Genomic DNA, 16,854 nt, shown 5'->3' with positions numbered 1-16,854 from the left:
GAAAGCATGTGTTAAACAACATAGAGACTAGTTTAGATGGATTTTAAAAAAGTAGGAAACGCAAGAAAAGATAAGCTAGAATTAAGGTATAGGACCTTAAAGGAAAAAGGTTGAGCAATTTAGTCTTGAGGCACAACTGGAAAGGCTGAACATTGATATTGGACAAGGTAGCATATTGAAAAATATCTAGGTGGGTTAAAAGAAATGTGTAGGGAAAACAGGAATTAGTGGGAAAAACCAGTATTCTGTATATGGTGTCTAAAGGAGAAACTTGGTGGTGGGACAGAGGTGCTAATATGTTAAAAGAATATTGAAGGCATTTAGGGAATGGGAAAATAGGCATGCACAGGGAGCGTAGGAACACTACAGTGAGGAGGTAAAAAGATTCTAGGAGAAAATTAGGTTTAACTATTGGAAGAACAGTATGACAGTTGAATGAAAAGCTAGGAACTAGGGAAGGAGAAAAGGATTTAAAATTTGAAATTTGAGGAAAAGGGAAAGATAGGATTTGGGGCAACTGGGAGTTATCAAGGATAGATAGAAATATAGTGCATAAGGATAAAGAAATTGAGAAATGGAGGGAATATTTTGAACTCAAATAATGAAAGAGAGGAGCTGGGAGACACCTGAAAGGTGGAGGGGCTAGTAATGGAGGTACAGAATACAGAAATTAAAGCAGCATTGAGTAAAAGGAAAAATGGTAAGACTTTAGGTCCATCGGTTTCAAATTGAAATGGTAAAGATACTAGCTACAGAGGAGAAAAATGTATGCTGGATCTACCCTGGATAGATGTGGTGGGTCGTATACGACCCGAGGTTAAAAAAAAAAAAAGACAGGTTTGTTTGCCATAATTTTTCATCCGTATTGGTTGTGAGTGATATCGACCTGCGAGACCTCAGTTCAGTGTGCGCAGCAGTCGGGTGAGGACGTATTTCATCCCAGCTCTTTTCCTTGTTCTATTTCAGAGATACCTTCGGGTCGAGCTCAACCTATCAATACCTAATTAAGGCAAGTTGTGTAATATCAAATTTTTTATGTAATTATCGAATGTGCAGTAGTGTTTAGGCGTGTATAAAAATATGGTTGTAAAGTGTTTGAATGTCCTCTAACCCCGTATGTTTTTATAAAATGGCTTATAGTTTCTCCTGTTTTTGTAAGTTTGTACCTTTATGATAACTTAGTTATGATCATTATTTTATTTTTTTTAATTGCAAAATAATCTATAAACTTCATTCTAGCTACCATATTTTTGGGCTCAAGCCATGTCGTCCTGATGGAAGCTTCCTATTGGCAGCTTTTTAAGGGATATTTGGCTACAGTGATACTCATAGAGAATTGACCTTAGGGGTCCAGAATTCTAACTTTGGCGCTAGTATCCTTAAAATTTTTCATAAAGATCTTATAATATCGGGACGTATTTCTTGATACGACACATGGCAATCTTCACCCCAAATAGAGTTTTCGCTCTGAGGGGGAAGAGTGGCGAAAATGAAGGGGAGCCGTCATTATGGTTTCCCATACTACTACAGGTTCCAATATGGCTACCCATTCCTTGTTTTGTAGCGAATTACACACGGTGTACTCCCGCTTGCTCTAGTGTTCTAGATCACTATTTTTGAGGATTTATAATGCAATTTCCAGCATCTTCTGCCTCTGGAAAGTTGAGTATTTAATCATTCCTGTGTATAATTTTTAGCTCCCTTCTCACAGTTAAATAAGTATAATTTAGATGTGTTTATCAGACCGTAGTCGGTACTGGAGGCGCCATTTTTACAGTAATCCCTCACCTATCGCGGTTAATGGGGACCAGAACCGACTGCGATAGGTGAAAAACCGCTTAAGTAGGTTCCCTCCCTATTTTTGGAATACGTACATTTTTTGTGTACATGTATATATAATAATAAGTGTATATTAACCCTATAAATGCATATGTTATCATTAGAACATTAAAGAATCGTGTAAATAAATATTGATATATATATACTGTACATAAAATAAAGTACTGTACTGTACAAGAAAACAGCTAAAAGTTCCACGTGGCAAGGCTAAGCAACACAAGCGAAGCGAGAGAACAATGAATGCGGTCTCCCTTGGCGGGGCGCATGGCAGGGAGAGAGGCTGGGTAAAGCCTCTCGCCGCCTCGGCCAATCCGCTTGCGAGATTCTGGAGCCAAGATGGCCAGCGAATAGAGGGGGATTTTGAGTTGCGCGCCATCTCAGTGTTGATACCTGATGTTCTACTGTGCTCTCTCTCTTCTGCTAGCGTCCGCGTAACTCTCGCACCATTTTTTTTCTAATTTTAGATGAATATTTTTGAAAATCCGTGATGCACTGAGACTGTGAAACTTGAGCTGTGAAATGGCGAGGGATTACTGTAAATAAGTAAATGACTCGCTAATATCAAAATTTCTCCATTTCAGGTAGCCGATTTGACCTTCCAAGGTGGTGTGGTTGGCGGCCATTTTGTGAGCATATTTGACACAAGCTGGCATAACTCTATGTATTCCTCTTTTTTATAAAATTTCTGATTTTCATGCATAAATACCATGCTCAGCAATGGATATAAGGATTTGTCTTGAAAAATTTAGTGTTATAACTCGGCCAAAAAAAAAAAAAAAAAAAAAAAAAATGGCCCGTTTATAAAACATTAATTAATTTCCAAGTGCAGATTCTTTTACACATTATTGTTTTACAATAATAATACAATATCCTGTAAAAATTTCAGCCACTAACTGTTATTTACCTACCCACAAAAAATGTTGAAATACCCCAACAACAACAGAAAAGAGGATAGATTTTTTTTAGCCAAAAAAACATACTTTTTTTTTCTCATTTCAGGAAACATTCCCTTTTGGTTTCTCCCACCAACACCGCCCCTTGGATCTTACGAAATGGTGCTTAATTATCATAGAATAAGTGCGTAGAATAGTTTATTTCCATATTTAGGGTTTAGGTGAATTTTTTTGTATACTTATTTTATTTGTAATATTTATTTATTTTAGACTTGGATTTTATTTACTTTTTTTGAAGGTTAGAATATTATTTGAAGTAGTTTTTTTTTTTTTTTTTTTTAAGAAGGTTTAGAATTGATTTGTTAATGAATTTTTTTTGGACCTGGTCGAGGTCGACCCACGATACCTATCCAGGGATTAAGAACAATATGGGAAGGTGAAATAATGCATAAAGATGGAGAATATAATGGTATCTACATTTAAGCAGAAAGCTGATATCATGGAATGTGGTAACTACATGGGAATTAAACTAACAGGTTGGTTTGAAAGATTTTGAGTGGGTGCTATTATTATTATTATTATTATTATTATTATTATTATTATTATTATTATTATTATTATTATTATTAAATGCTAAGCTACAACCCTAGTTGGAAAAGCAGGATGTTATAAACCCAGGGGCCCTAACAGGGAAAATAGCTCAGTGAGGAAAGGAAACAAGGAAAAATAAAATATTTTAAGAATAGTAACATTAAAATATTCCCTATTTAAACAATAGAAATAAGAATAAGAGAAAAGAGAAACTAGATAGAACAGTGTGCCCGAGTGTTCCCTCAAGCAAGAGAACTCGATGAGATTGTAAAGATTGGGGAACAGCAGTATTGATTCATGAGGGGCAGAGATACAGGATGCCATCATTGTAGTAGGCAGCTACAGGAAATGAGGCAAGAGGGAAACCAGAAGCTCTTTTGTGCTTTTGTAGATCTACGAAAGGCTTGTAATAAAATAAGAAGTGATGTTCTGATGCTTGAAGAGGAAAGTTCTGGAGGAGTTGGTTAGAATGGTAGAGATGAATGTACAAAAAAACAAGGACAAAAATAATAACTGTTTGGGAAACCAAAATCTTGGAAGTTAGTGTTGGAGTACAACCAGGGGTCAGCATTAAGTTCATTTCTATTTGTGCTGGTCTTGTATGTGTCAGGTGAAGAGAACAGAAATGAAGAGTTGTGGGAGTTGTTTTATGTAGATGGATTTGGTGATAACTGCTGAAAATGAGGAAAACCTACAGGGAAGGGTGGTAGAGTGGCAAGACTTTGGAGAGGTGGTGGTTTGAGGGTAAATGTGGATAAGACACGAGCTATGGTGAGCTGTAAGGAATGCAGGGACAGGATAGCCATACATAATAGTAAAGGCTTCTGTTATAAACTAGTTGGAACATTTTAGATACTTTGGATCTACTATAATTAAGGAGGATGCGAGATTAAAGTTGAGAATAGGATAAAATCAGCCTGGGAGAAGTGGGAGGGAGGTAGCAGGATGGGAATGTGATAAGAGAATGCCAATAAAGTCAATATCTATAATACAGTAACAAGATCTATGTTAATGTATGGATCGGAAATGTGGACTCTTTAAGACTGAAAATGGAGGCAAAGCTTGAGAACAGAGATGAGAGTATAGAGATGTGTTAAGGGAATAATACTGCTTGAAATATTGGAAAATGAAATGAAAAGAGTGGCAGGCATAGTAAAGATTACAGAGTGGGTAAGTATCATGACTTGAGATGGTGTGGGCAAGTGTTGGGAATGGACGGTTGGGAGGGAATGAGGAGGGCTTGGGAGTAACCATTTAGGGGGAAGATAGACAGGTAGGCACAGAATTAGATGTAGAGATAAGGTGAAGGATATGGAGAGAGGTGGTTTGGTGGAAGAGGATGCCCTTGATAGAAGGCATTGGAGAGGGCACATCAGGCAATTGACCACTTAATGTAGGAAGAACGGGAGGAAAGAAGACAAAACTTTTAAGATATTACGCAACTGTCACATCAATCCCCATTCTAACAACTTGTTTTAGTGTCCCCAGGTTTACGTATATTTTGTGCTGAAGTGCCACTGGTTGCATTATTTGGCCTGGCTTTAAGTTGGCAAATCGCTATTCACTCCAATGCATGTTTGCTGGATGACAAGGGGGAGGCTTGAACGACGAGCGAGCTCTTCGAGTTTTCATTACTGCTTCATGCTGAAGGTTAAGCGGTACTTGCAGAATGAAGGGTTGTGGTTTCAAGGTCCTGCTGACACTTGATAATGCCCATCCTCTATCAAAGTGCTGCATCCTAATGTGCAAGGTTTTCTTTCCTCCAAACACCACTGCATTCATCCAGTCAATGGACAGGGAGGCAAGGCCCTTTCCAGCAGACGTGATGGCAGGACTACACGACACCCATCGATGACGATCTACCTTTGATGTCATCTAATGAAGGACTTTACCAGTTTCAGTTATAGCCAAAGGTTTCCAGGAAGTGGTTGATGATGACATCTTCAATTGCTTGATGTGCATGATTAGGAACTGATGAGTTTCATGCTGAATTTACCCCATCAGCAAGTGAGTAAACGGAGGTAGAGACCCATGAACAATAGCCCTTCTCCTGCACCAAAAGAGCGAGATAGTTATTTTTAAAGCATTCAGAATTTACTTTTAAGAATGTTTTATGTACACACACACTACGATATATTGAATTAATAAATGTATTGATCTGATATTATTTCTTTGTTATAGTTAATATATAATTGTGTTGAGGACTTTTTGTATAATTTGAAAATAAGAATCCGTTAAAGCAAGTAAAAAATAAAACTTGCTTTTCTTGTTTTACAGTATGCTGGTTTTAGTACTTGTCAATCTTAAGATCTTCCTTTTGTTTATATACAGATAGAAATGTGTTACAGAATACTGAATCATCCTTGTAAGAAATTTATTGGTTGATAGGAGGATTTTTTGCAAATGAAAGTTGGTAGTGTGTGACATACTGGTATTTGATATTTTGAAATTATGATCAGGGCAGCTTACGTTCGCAAATAAGATAGTTGTCAGAAATTTTATACAGTATGACTAGAATATTCTTAACTGAAAGGCATTGGATTGCATTGAAGTAACAGGTTCGTTTAACACTCGTGCAATGTAGTTATTCATTGAAAAACATGGTCAAGATTCTTGCTTGTGACACTGAATCCAGCAAATAAGTGATTTAGTTAAAATCTAATATACTGCTCGTAACTTTGGCACTCGTATCATTGTCGTGAATGTTGATGAAAGCTGTGTTCCTTGGAGACGTTCATTAAAAAGGATGTACAATCATTACTGCAGCACCAATCAGTTTCATGCAATTATGCGTTAACAATTCGGTTGTAAAACTCTTATTATTTCTTTTATTTTATACATTTACTTTTTTATATATAGTATATTTTTTCAATTTTTAATAATTGTAGTAAACTCTAAAAGTAATTAGAATATCAAAATATAATTACAAAATTGTTCCAATCATTAAATATGAATAGGAAAAATATCTTCCATATTAGTGTCCATCATGACAGAGAGGTAAGGGAAGCAAACCATTTGGCACTAATTGAACCAAATGGAAAAGTCGGGAGGTCTCTCGTCTCGTTGCACAATGGGTGTAAAAGCAATAACTGTAAGAGTAGGATCATGGACATATAATAGCATACAAAAGTTTTAAAAAATATAAAGTAAATTGATTCTCTCCACAGAGCGGGAGAGAATCATTAGGCTTGAGTGTATATTTATAACTTGATATTCATCTTTGTTTCTATATGAATACAAACTATCAACATTGATATGGGTTTGCTCCCAAGTCATTTAGTTCACCATATCTTATCGTGCCAATGTCGAACCCACAGGTGGGTGGTGGTGTTTTGACTTTGTCTTGATCTGAGCAATGAGGGCCCAGTGGACACCCTCTTAGGATGTTCCATTGTTTGTAGTGTTGGCTCAAATGGGCATTCAGGGTTGGTGGCTAATCCCAATTTTTGGCAGTTATCTCCAGTTTTGCCTACTTTTACCCTTAATCTGTTTGGGGTTTTTGTCCTTCCTGGTGAGGGTTGTTCTGCTGGGCAAGCCTTCGTTGGAGCTTGGCAGCACCTCTGCCAGTTCTCTATGCTGTGGACAGCTGCCCAGATTAGTTCTAGTCCATCCACTGTTGTGAAGCTTTTGTGGGATTTGTCTCTACCTTGCTTTCTGGTGATTGTGGAGTTTGATACCTAGGGTCAGTTTTATTCTTTCAGGTTTGTTAGCATTTCTTGTTGGATATAGGGTGGTGGGGATACAGACTATATTGTTTAAAGATGGTATGTATTGAATTTAGGGTGCCATTAAGGTGGGTCTACCTTACACGCATGGCATGATCTTGTCCATGTGCGCAGTACTTCGCAATAGAGTAATAGTGCCAGGGCTGTTTGTCTCGGGGTCTGTTCCCCAGCTGGTGTTGGTGAGTTTGCTAAGGAGGTTGTTCCTAGTTGGTACTTTGTTTGCTTTTGTGTGCTCTTTAAAGGAGAGCATTCTGTCAAGGGTGACACCTTAAGTTGACTGGGTAGGGGTGAATTTCCAGTTCTTTGTCATCCCATTTGATTTTTAGCTCTCTTTGCCCTGTGATTGTTCAGATGGAAGGCACCCACCTCTGTGCATCATGAAATGACATTTAGGTGCCACTTATTGTAGTAGGTGGGGAGGGCAGTCGGGTCACTTCAGTCTTCAGTGTTGGTGAAGGAGTAGGATTGTGTGTAAATGCACAAGTCATCTGCGTGTAACTAAGGATGTTCTGGTTCTGCGGCTGGTCATTTGTATGATGTTGAATAGCGTTGGCACCAGCACTGACCTTTGTGGAAGGCCGTTGTTTTTTATCCTCCATTTTCTTTCCATCCATTTCTATGAAAAATTGCTGATTGGTAAGCAGTGGTTAAATGAAGTGGACCACAGTATGTGGGTATTGTGTAGTTTGGGCCACCTTCAGGATGAGCGCTCTATTTCCAATGTCTTATGCCGCTGTAACGTTGACAAAGACTGTGCCAGTGATTTGCTTCATTTCAGACCAGTCCTTCATGTATTGCATCAGGTTTAATACCAGACTGCAGCAGTAACAACGTTGTCTAAAGCCAGCTTGGTCTGTCGACAGTTGTTCAACAGTGTGTTGGATACAGGCTAAGATCATTTGTTCGTATAATTTGTACAGGATAGAGTAAGGATATTTGTCGATGGCTTTTGAGAGATGAGTGTTCTTTCCTTGGGTTAAGCAAGGCCAATCCTCTCGCTTTAATCCAAATGTTTGGAAATTAGTAGGCTGTTACCTAGGAATTGAATAGCAACAGGAACCATGCTTTTATTGTCTCTAAATTTTAAGATCATTTCTGTTATGCCATTTAAGCTAGCCTTCTTCCCAGATTTAAAATGTTACATGGCAGCATTTAGTTCTTAGGTGAACAGTTGGAAGTTTTCGTCACTCTTGCATGATACGGTCCATGTCCTGTCTTGTTTTCTTTAGGTAACCCAGCTCTTTGTTGTGAGATTTGCTATTCAGCAGCAGTATGTGCACTATTTGGATAGGAGTTATGGCAGCTAATCGAGGTTGGGACTTTTAAGAGTTCAGTTTATCGATGGTTGCCCGGACTTTGGTGCTGTTATGGGTCGTCTATGAAAGTTGACTTTGTGCCAGCGTTGTTTTCTTAAGTTGCTGATTGAGGCCAGAAGAGCCTAAGTTCCCCAGTACTTTCAGTAAAGGGATCTTCGTTATATGCCTGGATGTACTTCATGTACTTTTAGATTGTTGATTGAGACTTACGATGTAGCTCCTCCTGCAGCCTGTAGGGATGAATTTCTTTGGAAGCTTTCAAACCAGATTGGAAATACTTGTAGTGCTTTTAGATTGTGTTGATATTGGATATCCCAATCTCCAGATCTGATTCAAAGCTTTCCCAATTTGCATTGCATAAGTTGAAGCTGTATTTGGGTTTAGTTTGTCAGGGTATGATCACAGGTTTTGCCGATTATTGGTTGGAGTTACAATTTTGGTATGGGGTCACTGGTCCAGTTTTCAACATTTCGGTAACATCTTGACGAAGCAAATGCAGAGTCCGGGTTATATCCCTCTCTCCAGCTTGCGTTCTTAAATGCTTTATATTTTGCATCGTGCAGGAGTGTCAAGTGATTGGTTGTGGCCCAGTTCTTAAAGACCTTTACATCACTTTATATGGCTGTAGCCCCAGGTGGTGGTGTGGCTATTAAGTCACCAATAGAAAGTCATGCCTTGTTTCCTAGTTGGTGAGTTTGTGGCCATTAGAAGATTGTTGTTGGTGGTATATATATACATTCATGATTGTAAGTATTCAGTATCCACCTGAAGGATTCCTAGCCTTCCAATTGAGATATCTTTGCTGTTCAGGATGGATCTTTGCTGTTCAGGATGGATTTCTCTAACAAAAATTCCACCTTGTGAACAGGTCTTGAGTGGTATAATACTAGTTGCAGGTCAGCTATTCTTAGCAGAACCAGATCCTTCTCTCCTGTAGACCGAGTATATCACCTCCCAAGTTGACAAGTTCTATTTTGGTTGCAGATATGCCTTCAGCATTGAAGCTTATGATTTTGAATTTGGTCATCTTGGTCAGGGGTCGAAGGTTTATCCTTTTACCACCCCTTTATAGTTAAGGTATTGCATGTTGTAGCATAAGTCTCCTTGTGGAATAACGGGGACACCACATGCAGGTTTGTTACTTGCTCCCTATCATTTAGTAATGACAAAAAATAAAGAAGTTGTGGGATTCTGGTAACGTTTGGTTACTGGCTATCTCGCGCGCTCTGAGGAGCAGTGGTTGAAATGGCGTGAGGGCATGACTTACCTCCTGGTTACCCTGCCTGATTTATTTGTTTACGACAGCCTCCTCAATGAGCTTTGTTTGTGCTTTGTGTTTGAGCTTTTTGCTTTTTTTCCCCATAATGTGTGTAGTGATTGTGAGTGCTGCTCTTGGTAGTATGAGAACCTTTTCCAGCCTTGGACATTGTGGTACCTTGATGAGCTGGGTCGAGGTCAATCCTATACCATATGCCTGGATTGTCATGGTAACTGATGTACCCACCCTTTTCTCTAAATGTGATTTTTTTTGCAGGGAGTGGCCGCCTTCCCAGTGACATGAGATATGCCCGTCGTAATAAAGCTGCTTAATGATATAGTTCCCCATCTGCTTGTTCCTCTTCCAAAGGCAAAAAGCAGCAGCCTTCTCTGGTGACAAGATCTCGCATTCAGATCCTTCTTTATTGCATTTACATTGAAGAAACACTTTTCTGGTAAGAGACTTTAAATGTGATATTTTATTTTTAATAATTTTGGAACAGTGTTAAAATTATATAATATTGCTGTGGTCTTATAATCCTTGAGGGTAGTGACACTAAGACTTGCTTGGGGTCGACTTCTTGACCTCGCCTCGCATACAAGGCGGTCATAGATCTATTTTTTTTTTTATTGTGGTAAAGGGTTAGAGATGCCAGTCTGCTAAATGGGATGTCTTCCCACGCAAGCAATACTCCCTATACTGTATAAATGATAAGGGTTTGTATTTGCTTAGGAGCTAACTAAAATTTTTGAAGAAAATTTGTATTTTTCCTTTTTATGCAAAACCCAATTTCATTTTAAATTTTCCGCCCCTGAAGTCTTGACCATGATGGAAGCTCGGTGGTCTTGCGGAATGGGCTGGTTATTTTTAGGCTGGGTGGGATAGCTGGTACCCATAAATATTACCAGAATCCCACAACTTAAATTCTGGTCATGACTGAATGACTGAGGAGTAAACCCATGAAAATTCCTCAGGTTTATATAGCTAGGAAAAATACAAATCTTTAAAAAAAATTTTATTTGGAAAATTTAACTTTTGGTTTTCACTCTGTATATAAAAGGGACGGGACGAGGGGGCTGGGAACCCCCTCTCCTGTAAAAGTATCCTGTGAGACAGCAACAAAGAGATGGAGCTGGGGGGAGAGTGACTAGGAGTGGAAGTTAGCAAAAGAAAATTTTGTTGGGATTGCAAGTGATGTATGTGGCAAGAAGGTTGTTGGAGGCAGCATGAGGAAGGGCAGTGAATGGTGGAATGAAGGAGTGAAGGTAAAAGTGGAAGAGAAAAAGAGGGCTTTTGAAGAATGGCTGCAGAGTAATAGTATAGAGAAGTATGAAAAATATAGAGAGCAAAAGGTGGAAGTAAAGCGCAAGGTACGTGAGGCAAAGAGGGCAGCTGACCTGAGGTGGGGTCAGGGACTGGGTCAGTCATATGAAGAGAATAAGAAGTTTTGGAAAGAAGTGAAGAGAGTAAGGAAGGCCGGCGCAAGAATTGAAGAGACAGTGAAAGATGGAAATGGAAGGTTGTTAAAAGGAGAGGAGGCAAGGAAAAGGTGGGCGGAATATTTTGAAAGTTTGCTGAATGTTGAGGATGATAGGGAGGCAGATATAATTGCGGTTCCAGGTGTTGAGGTGCCAGTGATGGGAGATGAGAATGAGAGAGAGATTACAATAGAGGAAGTGAGGAGAGCACTAGATGAAACGAGAGTAGGAAAAGCATCGGGTATGGATGGTGTGAAAGCTGAGATGTTGAAGGAAGGGGGTGTGACTGTACTTGAATGGTTGGTGAGATTGTTTAATGTGTGTTTTGTGTTGTCAATGGTACCAGTAGATTGGGTCTGTGCATGTATTGTACCACTATATAAGGGTAAGGGAGATGTGCATGAGTGTTGTAATTCAAGAGGTATTAGTTTGTTGAGTGTAGTTGGAAAAGTGTATGGTAGAATACTGATTAATAGGATTAAGGATAAAACAGAGAATGCAATCTTGGAAGTACAGGGTGGTTTTAGAAGAGGTAGGGGTTGTATGAATCAGATTTTTACAGTTAGGCAGATATGCGAGAAATATTTAGCAAAAGGTAAGGAGGTGTATGTTGCGTTTATGGATCTGGAGAAAGTGTATGATAGTTGATAGGGAAGCAATGTGGAATGTGATGAGGTTATATGGAGTTGGTGGAAGGTTGTTGCAAGCAGTGAAAAGTTTCTACACAGGTAGTAAAGCATGTGTTAGAATAGGAAATGAGGTGAGCGATTGGTTTCCGGTGAGAGTGGGGCTGAGACAGGGATGTGTGATGTCGCCGTGGTTGTTTAACTTGTATGTTGATGGAGTGGTGAGAGAGGTGAATGCTAGAGTGCTTGGACGAGGATTAAAACTGGTAGGCGAGAATGATCATGAATGGGAGGTAAATCAGTTGTTGTTTGCGGATGATACTGTACTGGTAGCAGACACAGAAGAGAAGCTTGACCGACTAGTGACAGAATTTGGAAGGGTGTGTGAGAGAAGGAAGTTGAGAATTAATGTGGGTAAGAGTAAGGTTATGAGATGTACGAGAAGGGAAGGTGGTGCAAGGTTGAATGTCATGTTGAATGGAGAGTTACTTGAGGAGGTGGATCAGTTTAAGTACTTGGGGTCTGTTGTTGCAGCAAATGGTGGAGTGGAAGCAGATGTACGTCAGAGTGAATGAAGGTTGCAAAGTGTTGGGGGCAGTTAAGGGAGTAGTAAAAAATAGAGGATTGGGCATGAATGTAAAGAGAGTTCTATATGAGAAAGTGATTGTACCAACTGTGATGTATGGATCGGAGTTGTGGGGAATGAAAGTGATGGAGAGACAGAAATTGAATGTGTTTGAGATGAAGTGTCTGAGGAGTATGGCTGGTATATCTCGAGTAGATAGGGTTAGGAACGAAGTGGTGAGGGTGAGAACGGGTGTAAGAAATGAGTTAGCGGCTAGAGTGGATATGAATGTGTTGAGGTGGTTTGGCCATGTTGAGAGAATGGAAAATGGCTGTCTGCTAAAGAAGGTGATGAATGCAAGAGTTGATGGGAGAAGTACAAGAGGAAGGCCAAGGTTTGGGTGGATGGATGGTGTGAAGAAAGCTCTGGGTGATAGGAGGATAGATGTGAGAGAGGCAAGAGAGCGTGCTAGAAATAGGAATGAATGGCGAGCGATTGTGACGCAGTTCCGGTAGGCCCTGCTGCTTCCTCCGGTGCCTTAGATGACCGCGGAGGTAGCAGCAGTAGGGGACTCAGCAGTATGAAGCTTCATCTGTGGTGGAAATGTGGGAGGTTGGGCTGTGGCACCCTAGCAGTACCAGCTGAACTCGGCTGAGTCCCTGGTTAGGCTGGAGGAACGTAGAGAGTAGAGGTCCCCTTTTTGTTTTGTTTCTTGTTGTTGTCGGCTACCCCCCAAAATTGGGGGAAGTGCCTTTGGTATATGTATGTATGTATGTATACAGGACTGTATATATTTTCTCCGAATTTATTCTGGCCAATTCGGGAGTAGTTGTCAAGTTAACTCGTATGGCTGATAAATCTCCACCCCTTTGGCAATAATTTTCAATGTATATGCAAAATATGCAAGCTTTTTATTAGATAAAAATACTCTCCAGGACCCAGATGACAGACTAAAACACACAACTTCTTGATTATACGAAAAAAAAAATAGTAAAGATTTGAATTTAATTTACTCTACTGTATATGAAAATATATAGCTTAGACAACGGATTAATATAATGAAACTGTTGCTGAGAAACTTGCTAAAGCTTATCTATACATTGATTGGCAGTGCCTGTGTGCCCAGGCCACCAGGTCAATAGTTGCTAGATACAGCTTGCTGAATATAGCTGAATGAGGGAATTCATGCAATACTTTTTAGTGTGATTTAGCATGGGGGAAAAAATTTAAGAAATATGGGAATGGTAATAATGCGGGGTATTTGGAACCCAATGTTAACCCTTTTACCCCCCAAAGGACGTACAGGTACGTTTCACAAAACTCATCCCTTTACCCCCATGGACGTACCAGTACATCCTTGCAAAAAAATGCTATTTACAATTTTTTTTTTGCATAATTTTGATCATTTTTTGAGAAACTTCAGGCATTTTCCAAGAGAATGAGACCAACCTTACCTCTCTCTGACAAAAATTAAGGCTGTTAGAGCAATTTAAAAAAAAAAAGGCAAAATGTGCTTGAAAAAAAAATAACCCCTGGGGGTTAGGGGTTGGAAAGTTCCAAATCCCCTGGGGGTAAAAGGGTTAAATTAAAAGTTTTTTTTCCAGCGGTGTTATGTAGACCAATCTTTTTTGAAAGTATTTTACAATATTGCACTGTACAGGTACACTTCATATTCAATACACTGATATGGATGCAAGTTTAACGGAAAATCCGGTTTTTCAAGTCTGAAACATTTTATTTTTCCTAATTGTGTATCGATTGTTTCCCCCGGGTAATGTGGGTGGTCGTCACTTCATGAACAGTTCATGATACTGACTTTGTCTACACTGTAATTTTTTTTGTGTAATTTTCAGTCTACCATGCATGCTTCCATTCAGTTGTGACAAGCCTATTAAATCATTGCGCAGTTTGATCGCTGTTGTTTCCAGGAAATCTCAAGCATGTTTGGCAAAAAAAAAGAAAAAACCACTGACAGTCGTTCCCAGGATTCCTTGTATGTTTAGTGCAAGTTACGATGCTTTTGATTGGCTCGCTATAACGGCCCATCCAATGAAACTGGAGCTATTATGAAATGCATTGTTTTGGGTAGTGACATCCACGTGGGCTGCTTGGTTGCTGCTTAGAATACAGCATCATCGTTTTCTAAAACCACTTGAAATGGTCAAATTTTATTTATCAGGGTACAATAAAGATATTATAAAACTGATTTTGAAGCAAAGCGAAAAGTCTCTTTTTGGGCTCAAGCCATGTCGTCCTGATGGAAGCTTCTTGTAGACAGCTTTCTAATGGATATTTGGCTACAGTGATACTCCTAGAGAATTGACCATAGGTCTCCAGAATTCTAACTCCTGGTGCGAGTATCCTTGAAATTTTTCTTAAGGATATCGCATAATATCGGGACGTATATCTTGATACGACACATGGCAATATTCACCCCGAATAGAGTTTTCGCTCAGAGTGGGAAGAGTGGCGAAATTGAAGGGGAGCCGTTATCAAGGTTACCCTTCCTCCCCTACTATTACAGGGCCCAAAATGGCCACTCATTCCTTATTCAGTAGCGCTTTCGCACGGTGTATCGCCCTGCTAATCTAGTGTTCTAGACGCTATTTCTGAGGATTTAACATGCATTCTCCAGCATCTTCTGCCTCTGGAAAGTTGAGTAGTTAATCTTTCCTGTGTATAATTTTTAGCTCCCATAAATTGAGATGGGAATGGCTAGACAAGTGTGCTAAATGGTGCTTAGAAAACACATCTTGTGAATTGTGTATTGTGATATTTGTTAAATGATAATCAAAGACAGTATGGGGAAGAAGGGGCCGAAAAATCATATCAAGGAGTCTAAATCACTTGGACTTTGATCAATTCGGGTACAGTATTTTTACTTATTTTAATTGTTAGTGTCTGATAGTATTAACTTTTGAACCCAAATGTGTATACAGTATTGTATGTTGCCATTCTGATTACGCTTTTGTTTTGACTAGCCAGAAAGCTTGGTGTGAGGGCTGCTGGTAGTTCCCATTGGTGGAAAAGGGTCAAAACAGTGACAGTGATTTTCAATGCCGAAATGAAAGATATGGAATAATTTTTGGCCTATTTTGAAAGTATTACTCTTTGAAAGAATTTTGAAATTAATGATATTTTAACTAGAGTATAACGTGATGGTATGCAGTTTTCTGATTTAAGTGCTGTGTAGTAATGAATAAAATTGTCATAGTGTATATTATTTTATTGTAGCAATGTAAGTGCATTGTAGAATTAAAATTGTCATAAAATTTGCCATTAAGAATGTTTGTCTAATTTTATTACTTGAATATAAAATATAGGTAATGTAGGCCTACAAAATGAATAAGCTTTTTCATTTTTTACAATTTGGTTACTTATGTAAGTAACGCCACTTCTCTCAACTGACTTCCTTAATCATGACGAAATATTACACTAGTTTCTTTGCCTACACTATGGCTCTAAAGAGAGCTTCACCATAGTCTTGTTAGCTTTTTAAGCAGGTGAGGAATATCATGACTGAAATGGAAGGTAGAGTCACTACTTGTAAAGTGCAAGTAAGGGATGTTTTTTGCAGTTGTATGAGGACATTAGGCTGAACAACGATATTATAGGGTACACATGAAAAGTCTAAGATTTCTGCTGCAGTGAAAGCAAATGCTCCATGCTATGCAAAGAATTTGTCAAAGCTGTGCGACAAGAGAATGATCCAAACACGTAGTAGTGTGGATCGAGGATCCACTGTGGAAAGAAGTAGCCATACACACTCATCATTCGGGAGAAAACCTAGTCTCTGCTTCATTTCACGTGAGATTAACCGCAGCCGACCAGAACTACAGCCGTTACAAGTACACCACAGGACAAAGGCTTCATTTGGCCATTTTTCGTCACCATGCTGGCCAGTGCGGATTGTTGATGGTAGGAGACTTTAGTACGATCGCTCATAAGAAACCAACCTACCAGTCAAGATGCCACATATGAGTTGCATATGTGTTTTCTAAAACAACAAAGGCTAGGTTGAGAATTTTAAACGCAGTTTTTTGTTGTATGTCAAAATGACTGTGGAGTCGGGCTTTGCAGACCACGAGGCAGCGAAAGCTTTCCTTGCGTAGCTTCTCTGTATTATCCTGGAGGCGTGTTGGTGAAAACTAGAGCAATTCTGGAACATGGATGAAACTGGTAAGTTTATGGACATTGAAATGAAATAGTTTTTACTTTATTACAAAAGTGTTCAGTGCTGTACATACGCTCAATTATTCAGTAAGTGTACAGTAATTTATCATACGTACATTACATATTAAATAGTCTTGCACCTGCACCATAATTTAAAGGGTTAGTATGCTTAAAGGTGCTAATTCATTGTACATTACTTGTGTGTGTTTTGGTTGCTAGACAGGTTTGGTTGAGGAGACAACCTAAAACATTTATTGCCCAGGTAGAATGTAATGCTCCTAGATTCAAGGCAGCAAGGGTCAGGTAGGCTTCGGGCTCGTCTTGAATATACGGTATTTTAGTTTGATTTTTTTTTTTCAACCCACTTTTGTAAAGCTTGCATTTTTATAG

General features: G+C 39.1%; 1 long non-coding RNA gene across 2 annotated transcripts in view; it reads left to right on the top strand.

Moving 5' to 3' along the window:
- Positions 1–16,854, top strand: part of LOC137635954 (uncharacterized) — a 50,299-nt gene that overhangs the window by 30,818 nt on the left and 2,627 nt on the right. The window contains exon 4 of one of the 2 annotated variants that reach the window (XR_011042870.1): positions 4,812–5,110. The exons of the other annotated variant lie outside the window; for it this stretch is intronic. This is a non-coding gene — a long non-coding RNA (uncharacterized lncRNA). Of the gene's footprint in view, positions 1–4,811; positions 5,111–16,854 lie in introns of those variants that run through there. 2 annotated transcript variants of the gene reach the window in all.

Source organism: Palaemon carinicauda, unplaced genomic scaffold, assembly GCF_036898095.1.
Source record: "Palaemon carinicauda isolate YSFRI2023 unplaced genomic scaffold, ASM3689809v2 scaffold201, whole genome shotgun sequence".
NCBI lineage: Eukaryota > Metazoa > Arthropoda > Malacostraca > Decapoda > Palaemonidae > Palaemon > Palaemon carinicauda.
This window is presented reverse-complemented; position numbering and strand designations above follow the sequence as displayed.